Source organism: Ochotona princeps, chromosome Y (assembly GCF_030435755.1).
Source record: "Ochotona princeps isolate mOchPri1 chromosome Y, mOchPri1.hap1, whole genome shotgun sequence".
Classification (NCBI taxonomy): Eukaryota; Metazoa; Chordata; class Mammalia; order Lagomorpha; family Ochotonidae; genus Ochotona; species Ochotona princeps.
In genome coordinates, this window is record NC_080866.1 from 9973916 (window position 1) to 9986761 (window position 12846).

Genomic DNA, 12846 nt, shown 5'->3' on the forward strand with positions numbered 1-12846 from the left:
TCAGTCCCTCACAGGTAAGAGAAGAAAGGACACCAAATACTATTAACTGTCTTCTTCCTGTCATGATCTTTCATAATAGCTTTTATAATAGATCTTTCATAATAGATCATGAACCTTAAAAAAGACAAGCCAAATAATCGCTACTTCTGCTTTTGTTTTCACAGTATTTCAGACTTTCTTTGTAAGGTTTATCATCAACGCACACAGTTAAACCTTCCAATAACCCTATGAATCAGTTACTGAAATACACTCATATAAACGTTGAGGAATGTTGGGTATAGTACTGTTAAGTGTTTGAGATAAGAGTGGGTGTCCACACCTTCATAGGGACTTTATTTAGAGCAGAGAAAGTCTACAAGGGCCTAATGGCTAAATCCTCACCTTGCACACTCCGAGGTCCCATGTGGAAGCCAGTTCATTTACCAGCTGTTCCACTTCCCATTCAGTTCCCTGCTGATGGCCTGGGAAAGCAGTGGAGGATATCCAAAAGCCTTAGGACCATGGCACCACGTGGGAGACCTGAAGGAGGCTTCTGGTTCTGGGCTTCAGATCAGCTTGGCTCTGGCTGTAGCCGTCACTTGGGAATGATCCAGTGGATTGATGATATTTGTTTCTCTTTCCCTCTGTGAATGATAATTACGAAGAAACATAAAATCTTACAGGAGAGAAAGATAGAACCTCCAAGCCTGAAGACTCCAGGGTTTAATGCTGAGAATGTATCAAACAGACAGTAACTTAAACTTCCTTCTGTATTTCATCCTATCTTTGCTTTCCTATATTTTCCCTTCAGGGTCCACAGGTTGAAAAGACATACTTTTTTAAAAAAATATTTTTTTTAATTACAAAGTCAGATATACAGAGTGGAGGAGAGATAGAAAAGATCTTCCATCCAATGTTTCACTCCCCAAGTGAGCCGCAAGAGCTGATACGCACCAATCCGAAGCCAGGAACCAGGAACCTCTTCCGGGTCTCTTATGCGGGTGCACTGTCCCAATGTTTTTTTTTTTTTTTTTTTTTTTTTTTTAAGATTTATTTTATTTCCATTACAAAGTCAGATATACTGAGAGGAGGAGAGATAGAGAGGAAGTGGAGCTGCCGGGATTAGAACCAGCGGCCATATGGGATCAAGGCGAGGACCTTAGCCACTAGGCCACACTGCCGAGCCCTGTCCCAATGTTTTGAGCTGTCCTCCATTGCTTTACCAGGCAACAAGCAGGGAGCTGGATTGGACGTGGAGCGGCCGGGATTAGAACTGGTGCCCATATAATCCCGGCGTGTTCAAGGCGAGGACTTTAGCCACTAGGCCATGACGCCGAGCCCAAGAAATACTTTTCTAAAGAAGCCCTATCGACATGCTTTCACAAATGTTGTTCTCCAGATTATCTTTCTAAATGTTCTCTCCTTTTCCACTTTCATTTGTGCAGAGGAAATTGAAAGCCATCTGGAGAGAAACAGCCTCAAATGATGTGATCTATCCTCAAATACACTAGAAACACAGACACTGCTTTTCCCTTCAGGATTCAATCACCTGACATAGTTCCCATGTTTGCTGATACTTTAAAGAATGCCATGTACCGAGCCAAGCTTTCCACCACGTACGTGTGTACATGGGGTGAGAGGCTCTCGGGCAGCTTTCCGATTTGCCAGGGTCCTGGTTTGATGGCCTCCTTTTGGGGTGGGAAGGTTGTCCTGGGACCCTGAGGAGTGGATTGGGAATGCCTCTGAGCGTGCCATGCCATGGGCTGGAGTGGGGGAGGAGATAGCAGGATCCAGGCGGGGGCCCAAGCGGCTGGGTCCCTGCCATGATTCCAGCCTAACACAGCCAAGCTTTCCACCACGTATGTGCGTACATGGGGTGAGAGGCTCTCGGGCGGCTAGTGTGCCATTTGGCGCCAGGCTGCGCCTGCTGACCGCCCGGCCAGGAAGTTCTGGAATTTGGTTTCTCTGATATGCTGCATGAGACGCTCCATGCTGAACCCACAGTACTCAGAATATGTATTAGTCCTTAAGCTTTTCAAAGGCATTTAATCTTCCTCTGAAGAACCTGTAGTCACTTTATAGTGCCGATCGCCAACATCAGCTCACTTAAAAGGCAAAATTCCGGGCTTATCCAGCAGGATGCCCCATTACCTGATAGGATAAGGGATCAGCAGAGGGGTCACAAAAGGCAGGACTATGACATTGACTGGCATTCAAGAACCATACTCAGGGCTAGAATGTGTGAGGCATGCGTGGACCAATCCCCTGAAACTCTGACCCCATTGGACGGTTTAGAAGGGCCGGTGGAGTCTATGCAGGAGGCATGATAGTCTATAGGGCACTCTGGGCTGACCAGAGCAACATCTGGCATACTTAACACTGGCTGGCAACAGGCCTGGTTGGAGAGCATGGGGGAGGCCTTGGCTGCGTGGAGCCTACCACTAAGGGGCACAGGAACTGGAGGGAGGCTGAGTTCTGGTGGGGTCACAGTTGTAATCCCTTGGCACAAATATCAATTCGGATTTGATGCACCATGCCGGATTAGACCACAGCACAGTTTGGTGCTCCGGAGGACCAGGATAGATGTTGGACGGGCTCGGCTAGGCCTCAACCCCATCTGAGCCATATATGAGATATACGTGGGTATGGACGAGCAGTGGCTGGGCTGAAACTCTCAACAGCAGGAACCAGAATGGGTTGAAGAGCGGAGCTGGCCGAAGGACCTGCTGGAATGCGTGAAGCCCGACACCAGGAAGGAGTCGGAGTGAGGAATCTGAACAGTTTCTCTGACAGGACACTGACTCTACAAATAAATGCAGGAAGCATGGAGGTAGATAACCCAGAAGAGGCTTTGGAATGTGATCCACTGGCATACACTTGGCTCAGGTTGGGGCAGAACAGGCTGAGTCAGTTCACGTCATCCACTGGCAAGCCCAAGTGCTGAAACTGTGTGGGGGCCTGCCCGGGTTTGGTTGCAACAACAAAAAAAAAAACGGTACAAAACACAAAATGCCAAGGTGAAATGGCTTGTGCCAGTAGGGAATGCAACACCCGACCAGCACTCCTCCCACTGGTTTAGGTGAGGGACGAGAGTGTGATGGGCAGAGTCGGGGAGAGATGCGATACTCATTGGTTCCAATAGAGGTCGGGGCTCAGAAGAGAACCAACCCAGGGGATAAAGCCATCAGCTGTTCGGAGTGATGGACGGTGGCGAGCACTGTGCTTACTAGTAGTACATGTAGGAGCCTGGACTGGGAATGCCTCAAAGTCTTTTTTTAGGGGGATTCCCCTGAACAAAATGGAGGAATCAAAGCATTAACCAAGAAAAGATGGAAAATGGAGTAGATGAATCAACCACCTCAGCTTTATGCTTCCAGCGGAAAACTGGACAAGGGGAAACCCTAAGATGGACTATGTCAATCAGTGGACTCTGCACCAGCCTCATCATACCTGGACTGTTGCTGATGATATGTTGGAGCTTCTAATTGATCGAGGTGACACTCTGCTGGCTCTGCCTTCAAACCTGAGAGGGCCTCCCTAATAGGCCGTTGAACTTGAACTGGACAAGTGGGATGCTGGACTCTGTATGGTGTAAACTTTTAATTAGGGAATCTCAACGAAACTTGAGCTGTGGTTATGCATCAAGGTGAAGGAATTCATGATGGGGGAAGGGTTTGGGGTGAAGGGGGGGGAATCCCAGTACCTATGAAATTGTGTCATGTAATGCAATGTAATTAATGAATAAATGAATATTAAAAAGAATAGACATGAGACAGCTGAATAGTAATTTATAGCCATTTTAAGGTCTATAGCACCCAGTTGCATATAAACTAATAATTGAAATGTCAATGTAGAAGTCACAGGATGTGGTTCAGAACTTGCATTCTTTTTTTTTCTCTTTTAACATACTGGTTACTCAATACCATGTCAACTAATTCCAAAAAGTTATTAATTGTTACTGATGTTATGTCGGGGCTTTTAATTGATTGGAATGATACTCTGCCAGCTCCACCTTCAGACCAGAGATGGTCTCCCAAAGAAACCGTTGAACTTATCTGGACAATAAGATGCTGGACTTTATGCTTGGTAGATGCTTGCAGTGAAAGAATCCAAACTGAATTTCAACCGTGGTTATGTAACAAGGTGGAAGAATCACACATGGGGGGTTGGGGGATGGGTGGGGAATCCCAGTGCATATAAAACTGTGTCACATAATGCAATGTAATCAATAATAATGAAAAAATTTAAAAAAAAAGAATGCCATGTACCTGAAAACACTTTGCAATCCCAAAGGACAACTGGACTGAAAAGTGAGTTTAAAAAAAAAATGTTACTTTCTCATTAAAGGGAAAGTCCAACGGGCCTTTACATAATGAAATCAGTATGAAGCAATTATCAGGAACAGCAAATTTACTAAACACAACTGGCTCAAAGAAGGGCCAGAAAGCAGTGTTCCATCCTAAGGAATCAAACCGCTCAGGACAGCACTCTACACAAAAAATTGGTAAGAAAATAATTTCAGGAGTTTTCTCTCTAGGCCCACTGGGAAGCGCAAGATCAGTGAGGCTTGATGAGGATGGTCAAGCTGTGAGGGATGCAATCGCATGCTTGGGTCACACTCAACACAAAACAAATAGAGCCCCTAGAAACATGATTATATTTTAAGCTCTTTGGGGGATGATCTAAAAAAAGTAATTGGGATCAGATTACTTAGCCTATATGCAAAACCTTTATAGAGAGGAATTCAGTTGTCCTAGGAGTGAAGATGCCAGTTAATATGCCTGTTTCCATTGACAGAGTGCCTGGGTTCCAGAACGGACCCTATCTCTGACTCTAGCAAATTGTTGATATACAACTTAGTAACACTTGGTGAGGAGATAAGTGATTGAGGTCTTACAACCCTCTGGGAAAACTGAATAAAGCTTTCTGACCTGAGACTGATTTGGGTGCTATCCAGGTTACAGAGGAGTGAACCTCCCCAACTCTCTCTGCCTTCTGTATGCTCTGATTCTCTCAACTGCTGTGTCAATCTCTAGATGTGTCTTTCTTTGCCTTTAAAATAAACAGGTATTCAAACTTCAGGGGAAATAATGAAAACCAGAGATTGTAATGAAAAACAAATGTTCATGCAGTTTTTCCTTCTCTTGAAAGCTGTTTATGTTATTTGAAACATTAAACCCAAAAGAACTGATAACTTCACTGAATTAGTCTCTCCATCTCAGAACTCAGAAGAAAGGATGAGAATGAAGAATTTCAGATGTACAACTTGAAAGGAAGAAAGGGTCAGACATACAAAGAGTTCAATGAGACTGAGGATGATGACTACCTGTGTAAGTGACCCTTTGGCACATCCACAAAGAAAAATCCCATAGTCTGAATTGAAATTCCACTTGTAATTTGGTCTTACATCATTCTGTCTTCTGGTAACTTGGGGTGCAAGACTGAGGCTGAGTGATGTGAGCACTTGGCTGCTTCTGATGCTCTCTATAGCCAGCAATGTTTGGTATATGTTCCTCATCCCTTCCACTCTCATCTCCAGATTGTGAGAAGTGTCAGATCTGCTTCCTGAAGTGCTGTGCTGCTCATGGACCCCCCGTGTTTCTAAAGAACAATCCAGTGGATAAGGGACATCCTAGTCGTGCTCTCCTCAGTGTGCCCACTGGACTTCGAGTTGGCCCATCGAGCATTCCGGAGGCTGGGCTTGGAGTATTTAATGAAGCATCTGATCTGCCTTTGGGGCTGCACTTTGGTCCTTTTGAGGGCAGGATCACAGAAGTGGAAGAGGAAGCCGACAGTGGGTACAGATGGCAGGTAAGAAGCACATCCCTTTCCAGTCTCATGGCTTTTCTCCTGCCTAGCATGAGACTGGTTCATGTGTCCTTCTACACATTATGGCATGAGTTGAGCCAACATGATGAACCAGGCTGTAATGATTAGCATAGGGCTCGGCGTCGTGGCCTTGTGGCTAAAGTCCTCATTTTGAACCTGCTGGGATCAAAACTGGGCACTCTTTCTAATCCCAGCAGTTCCATTTCCCATCCAGCTCCCTGCTTGTGGCCTAGGATAGCAGTTGAGGACGGCCCAAAGCCTTGGCACCCTCTACCTGCATGGGAGACCCCAAAGAGCTTCCTGGTTCCTGGCTTCAGATCGGCACAGTACCGGCTGCTGTGGTTAATTGGGGGAGTGGCCCATCAGATGGTAGATCTTTCTCTGTCTCCTCCTCTCTGTACATCTGACTTAGTAATTAAAATAAATAATTCCAAAAAATAAATATTATTAGCATAGTGAAGATCACTGGGTTGTAAAAAACAAGACAGTGGCAATATTAACCTATTTTTCTGAAACTCAGATGGCCAAGGGCAGGAACAGCCAGGAGTGCGTGGATGGAAAGGATACTTCTTTGTCCAACTGGATGAGGTAAGAGCCATTGCATGTTACAACTACAGAGGATATTTCTCTCCAAGAAAGATCACTTTCCTTTCTCCTCTACTTTCCTCAGTGACTTTTACATTATATGTCCTCTTTCATGTTTATTCTAATGCCTGTGAATGTCATGACCAGTTTCTAAAAGCACATTCTATATAGATACTATTTCCTTTTTCATAACATATATCACTATGCTTAATAAACAGAGCACAAAGATGGGCCTTGAGGAATCTAGATCAACTGGAGCCATTAGACTCGCTGTTTCTCTAATTAGCATTGATTAAGCCCTTCCAGGGTTGAAAATTTCCTAAATGCATGGAGATTCCATGAGATTGGTGCCTGGCAGTATTGTTTCTTAGTCTTTTGACAATTATACACTGTCAGAACAGCTTAAGACATAAGACCTTTGACCCATGATACAGTGAAAAAAAAAAAAAAACAGGAAACAGCTGGGTTCTGGGGATAGGCATTGTCATGCAGTGGACAAAGGCAGTGACTGTGAAGCCTGCATCCCAAGTACTGGTTGCTCTACTTCCAAACCAGTGGCTTCTCCATGCAGCCAGGGGAGTTTTAGAGAATGTCCTCAATCTTTGACTTCTTTGCCCACATGGAAGACTTGATTGAAGCTCTTGCCTGCCACTGTGTCCTTTCTGTGTCCCCACTCCACCCGTTCTGCTGCCCTCTCTGTCTTTTGCCCCTTGTCCTCTTTGCTTCTCTGCCTCTCAAATAAAAATAACATACAAATCTTTATCAACTTAACAAAACAAAACTAAACCTGGGATGTGGATGAGAGAAGGAAGCTGTATCTGGACAAGGGTTTCTGTGAACAGTTCTGTGAGAGGATAAGAAACAATGAAGTCTCCTCTACATTTCTGGATCTGGATCTTGGACTCCCAAGATCCAGGAGAAAGATCCAAGAGAAACGACTCCAATAGTTTGCCTTTGGGAAAGCTGAGTTGTGGAGCATGTGTGGAAAGCTAGATATAAGGAGTGTGTCCACTCATCCAATTCTGTAGCAGAAAACTGAATGAAATTTGGAGTTTAGGGAAACTCTGTGTGCTTCATGGCAGTCAAAGTGAGAGTAAGGTGGGCTTGGGTTTTGAGGATGACTAGTGAGGAAGGAAGGAAGAAAGCATGCTTATCACAATGAACACTGTATCTACAACTTGTACCTGGGAGTTCACTGATCTCATGAGAGAGGTATATGTTTGCAGGGAGAGCTCTTGCAGAATTGGGATTCAAGCAGGGTGGAGGCTATTACAGAACACATGAGATTTGAACATGACAGAGCATGCAAACTCAGTATTTATCTCCACTGCAGGAATGTGAACTGTGCCTGGAATAATGAGCAGCAAAATTTGATGGCCTTCCAGTACCACAGGCAGATATTTTACCGCACCTGCCAGGTCATCAAACCAGACTGTGAGCTGCTAATATGATATGGGGATGAGTATGGCCAGAAGCTGGGTATCAAGAGAAGCAATGGAAAGAAAAAGAAGGGAAGAAAAAGGAAGAGCTCACAACAGTGAGAAGTAAGTAGCACTGTTGTGTTGAAATAAGCAAAGGAGTCCCCTTGGGAATATTTGTGATTCAATTCAACGGAGTCAAATGTAATGTAAGGGCTGCCAAAGTTCAATTCAAATATGATTTCCATTTAGAAAAACATAGACTTACCTATCAAAGGAAAGGAAGAGTTATAGAGAGACTCAAGCACAGAGATAGAGAGAGATAGAAAGGAGAGATAACCACCTACTGTTTTATTCCCCAAAAGCTGCACTAGGGCATAGTATGGCATCCTATGGTTAAAGTCCTCACCTTGGACATGCTGGGTTCCCATACGGACACCAGTTCAGGTCCTGACTACTCCTCATGCCTTCCAGAAACCTGCTTGTGGTCTGGGGAATCACGTGAATATAATATAATATATATATATATATATATATATATATATATATATATATATATATATATATATATATATATATATATATATATATATATATATACAATTAGATTTAATGCTGCACCTGCACAGACTATCACTGGCTTGAGCCAGGAGTCTGGAATGCATCTAGGTCTCCCATGTATTTCAGCACTTGAACCATCTTATGCTCTTTCCCTGGGTACATTAACACACAGGGGATTGGACATGGAGCAGCCAGAGCTCAATCTAGTGCATCTACGGCATACTAGCATCATAGTCAGTGACTTAAGCCAGTGTAACAAAATACGGACACATTTTTTATGTCTTTGACTCCTGGGAACAATTGATACCAGTTTCATTTAGTTCTTTTATTTGTTAAATACTTGGTGCACAAAAATATCCCACAACACCCCTTTTGGAGAGGGCCCAAGAAAAAAAACAAGTTCTTGGTCACTTTGCAGCTCTTCTACTATGGAAGTTCCTTCTGGATCATGAACAGTTTATTTTACATTTTCTCCATGCTCCCTGACACCACCCCCGCCCCCGAAAAGGCATATGTTTCTATTTAGTCATTGTTTCTATGGGATGCTGTCATGTGAATTCTGTGCTTAAGACTGTCCATGGAAATAGAGATTTGCTGAATAGTACAATTGAGTGAAATATGAGTATGAGCACAGCCAAGTGTTTCAGATTAGGTCTGGTTTTCATGTCTGTTTGCCTCTTTAGAAAGACTTTTCTATTTACTTGAAAATCTACAAAGACAGAAGAAAGAAATCTATTTTCTGCTGGCTCACTTCCCAAATAGCCCCAACAACCAGGGCGGGACCAGACTTAGGTCAGAGCCAAAGAATTTCTTTCAGGTTTCCCACATAGTGGCATCCACAAACTAAGGCCATAGTCTGCTGTTTTCCCAGATGAGCTCTCAGGGGTGTTGCTCAGAAGCAGCATAGCTATGAGTCCAGCAATCATATATACAGGCTGGCAGCACTGCAGTCTGAAGCTTAACGTGCCTCACCACCACGTTGTTTTCCCCCGTCTAGATTTTCCTGATGAAAAAAGACTCTTGTGGAGATTTGGCATATCACGCTGAGGTTGATAGATTCTTATGTGTAAACCTATCAGAGGGCAGTGGGTATCTGAAATTGGGGTCAGAGAGCAAGTCACTCAATGGAGGGAAGCATCGTTGAAGTGGGAAGTCCCAGTGCATGGAAAATAGGCAAACGCTGAGATTGGTGAATAGAGGCATGACACCTGAGGATAGACTTTCACATGATTTGTGGGACAGGGAGGAAAAGCAATCCTTGGCATAGGCATGAGGCAGTGGTATTTAGGTGGTCTCAGACTCAGGAATGGGCATTACTGTCCCTTGGCTAGCCAGAGCAGTAATACAAAACATCAAGTTGCACTTATTTTGGGATGATAAACACAGATCTATTCTTTGTCTTGTCTTACAGCTTCTGCAAGTACCTCTTGGAATATGATGAATAGCAGTGTTGATAGTGGGCAGCCTTGTCTTGTTCCAGATCTCAGTGGGAAGGGATCCAGTTTTTCTCCATTTAGTATGATGCTGGCATTGGGTTTTTCATATATTGCTTTGGTAATATTGTGGATTGTTCCTTCTTTCCCCACCCTGGTTAGAGTTTTTAACATGAAGTGGTGTTGAATTTTGTCGAATGCTTTTTTTGCATCTATTGATACTATTATATGGTTTCTGTTTTTCAGTTTATGGATGTGATGTATCACATTTATGGATTTCCTTATGTTGAGCCATCCCTGCATTCCCTGGATGAAAACTACTTGGTCTGGATGGATGATCTGTATGATTTTTTTTTTTTTTGTATTCTATTGGCTAGAATTTTGTTGAGAATCTTAGCGTCAATGTTCATCAGGGAGATCGGTCTGTAGTTTTCCTTCTCTGTTAATTCTCTGGTTTGGGGATTAAGGCAATATTGGCTTCATAGAATGAGTTTGGAAGAGTTGCTTCTTTTTCTATTGTTTTGAAGAGCTTGTAAAGGATTGGGGTTAGCTCTGGTTGGAATGTTTTGTAGAATTCTGCGGTAAAACCATCTGGACCTGGGCTTTTTTTTGTTGGGAACTCTTTAATCACTGATTCTATCTCTGATTCGGTAATGGGTTTATTCAGGTCTTCTGTTGCTTTCAGGTGAATTTTGGTAAGTGGTGGGAGTCTAGGAATCTTTTTATTATTATTATTTATTGATTACATTGTATTATGTGATACAGTTTCGTTGGAACTGGGAATCACCAAACCGCTCCCCAGAATCTCCCCCTATGTGGAATGTTCCACCTTGTTGCATATCCATATCTAGGAATCTTTTCATTTCCAAGTGGTTATCAGATTTGTTGTCATATAGTTCTTTGTAATAATTTCTAATTATTTCCTTAATGGTAGTAGTGTCTGTTGTTATGTTGCCTTTTTCATCTTTGATGCTGTTATTCTTACTTTGTCTTGTTTTTCTTTGTCTGTCGGGCCAATGGGGTATCTATTTTGTTTATCCTCTCAAAGAACCAGCTTCTTGATTCATTTATTTTCTGAATGGTTTTTTAAATTTCTTTCTGATTTAGTTCTTGTCTTGTTTTGATAATTTCTTGTTTCCTCTTGTTTGTGGAGTCCTTCTGCTGTTGCTTTTCCAGTTCCTGGAGGTGTGTGCTTAATTCCTGCATTTGTTGCCTTGCTTGGGATTTGATGTGCATGGTAATTGCAATAAACTTACCACGTAACATGCTTTGGTAGTGTCCCATAAGTGTTGGACATTTGTATCTCAGTTTCCATTGGTTTCCATAAATTTTTGATCTCGTCTTTAATTTCCTCTTTGATCCATTGTTCGTTTAATAGCACATTGTTCAGCCTCCAGGAGTTTACGTGTTTCTTGGGACATTTTGAGTTGTTGATTTCCAGTTTCACTCTGTGATGGTCTGAGAAGGTACATGGTATGATTCTGATATTTTTGTAGTTAGTTAAACTTGCTTTGTGTCCTATTATGTGGTCTATCCTGGAGAAGGTGTCATGCACTGCTGAGAAGAAGGTGTAGTCTGTGGCCTTAGAATGAAATATTCTATAGATGTCTACTAGGTCCAGTTGTTTTATTGTTTGTGTGAGATCTGTGGCTTCTCTATTGAGCTTTTGCTTCGTTGATCTATCTATTGGTGTTAGTGGGGTGTTCAGATCTCCCAGAATTATCGTATGTTCATCTATGTCTCCCTTTAAGTCCAAAAGTAGTTGCTTCACATAACTGGGTGCAACTTGGCTAGGAGCATAAATGTTAAGAATGGCAATTGGTTCTTGTTGGATCCTCCCTTTCAAGAAAATGTACCGTCCTTCCCTGTCCTTTTTGACATTTGTTACTTTGAAGTCCATATCATCTGAGAATAGGACTGCCACACCAGCCTTTTTTTCTCGTACATTGGCATGGAATAATTGTTTCCACCCATTCACTTTTCATTTCTTGGAGTTTCTTCTGGTTAGATGTGTTTCTTGCAAGCAGCATATAGTTTGGTCCTCATTTTTAACCCAGTCTGCTAATCGGTGCCTTTTGAGTGATGAAATTAAGCCATTTGTATTGAGGGTTAATAATGAGAAATTATAATTTTGCCATGCCATATGCCTGTGTTTTTGAGGTCGTTGGTAATTGATTGTCATTTCTGTGGTTGGACTTTATTCAGATCTCCCAGATTGCCCTCCTTGCTTATGGCTTGCTTCCTTTTTCTCTGGGAGTAGCACATTTCTAAGGAGATTTTGTAGAGTTGGTTTTGTGTTGGCATATTCTTCTAATTTCTCTTTACTGTGGAAGTATCTAGTTTCATTCTCGAATGCAAATGAAATCTTTGCTGGGTAGAGTATTCTTGGTTGATGGTTGTTCTCTTTCAGTACTTGAAAGATTTTGTTCCACTTCCTTTTTGCCTGGAGTGTCTGTCCTGAGCAGACGGCAGTGATTCTGATGGTCCTGCCCCTAAATGTAAGCTTCTCTTTGGTTCGTGCTAACCTTAGGATTCTTTCTTTGTATTCATTGGAGGGTAACTTGATTACCACGTGTCTTTGGGAGGATCATTTTGGGTCAACTCTGTGGGGAGACCTCTGGCCTTCCTGAATTTGGATTGGGTTCATTTTCCAAATATTTTGGAAGTTCTCCTGCATAATTGCCTCAAGTTCTGGTTGTATGCCTGTTTCTCTTTCCACTCCTTCTGGGAGCCCCATGATTCTGATATTTGACTTCTTGATGTTGTCGTTCATCTCCTGGATCGTCTTGTTTGCCTTGTGTAGTTGTGACACTAGTTGGTTAATAATCTGCCTGCTTTTGTTCTGGGAATCTTCCAAATTGGATATCCTGTCTTTTGCTGCTGCTGTAATTCTGTTGGCTAAGCTCTCAACTTTGTTCTTCAAGTCTAGGATGTCGTTTTTGAGTAATTTTGTTTTTGTGATTTTGTGGTTTTTGAAATCTTTGAGCTCGTCCCATAGTTTCTCATTGTCTCTGAAGAGTTTTATAATTATTTTTCTGAAG

General features: G+C 42.6%; 1 pseudogene; it reads left to right on the plus strand.

Moving 5' to 3' along the window:
• Window positions 1–4362: 4362 nt before the first annotated feature.
• LOC131478756 (histone-lysine N-methyltransferase PRDM7-like) lies at window positions 4363–7874 on the plus strand (annotated as a pseudogene).
• Window positions 7875–12846: the final 4972 nt, after the last annotated feature.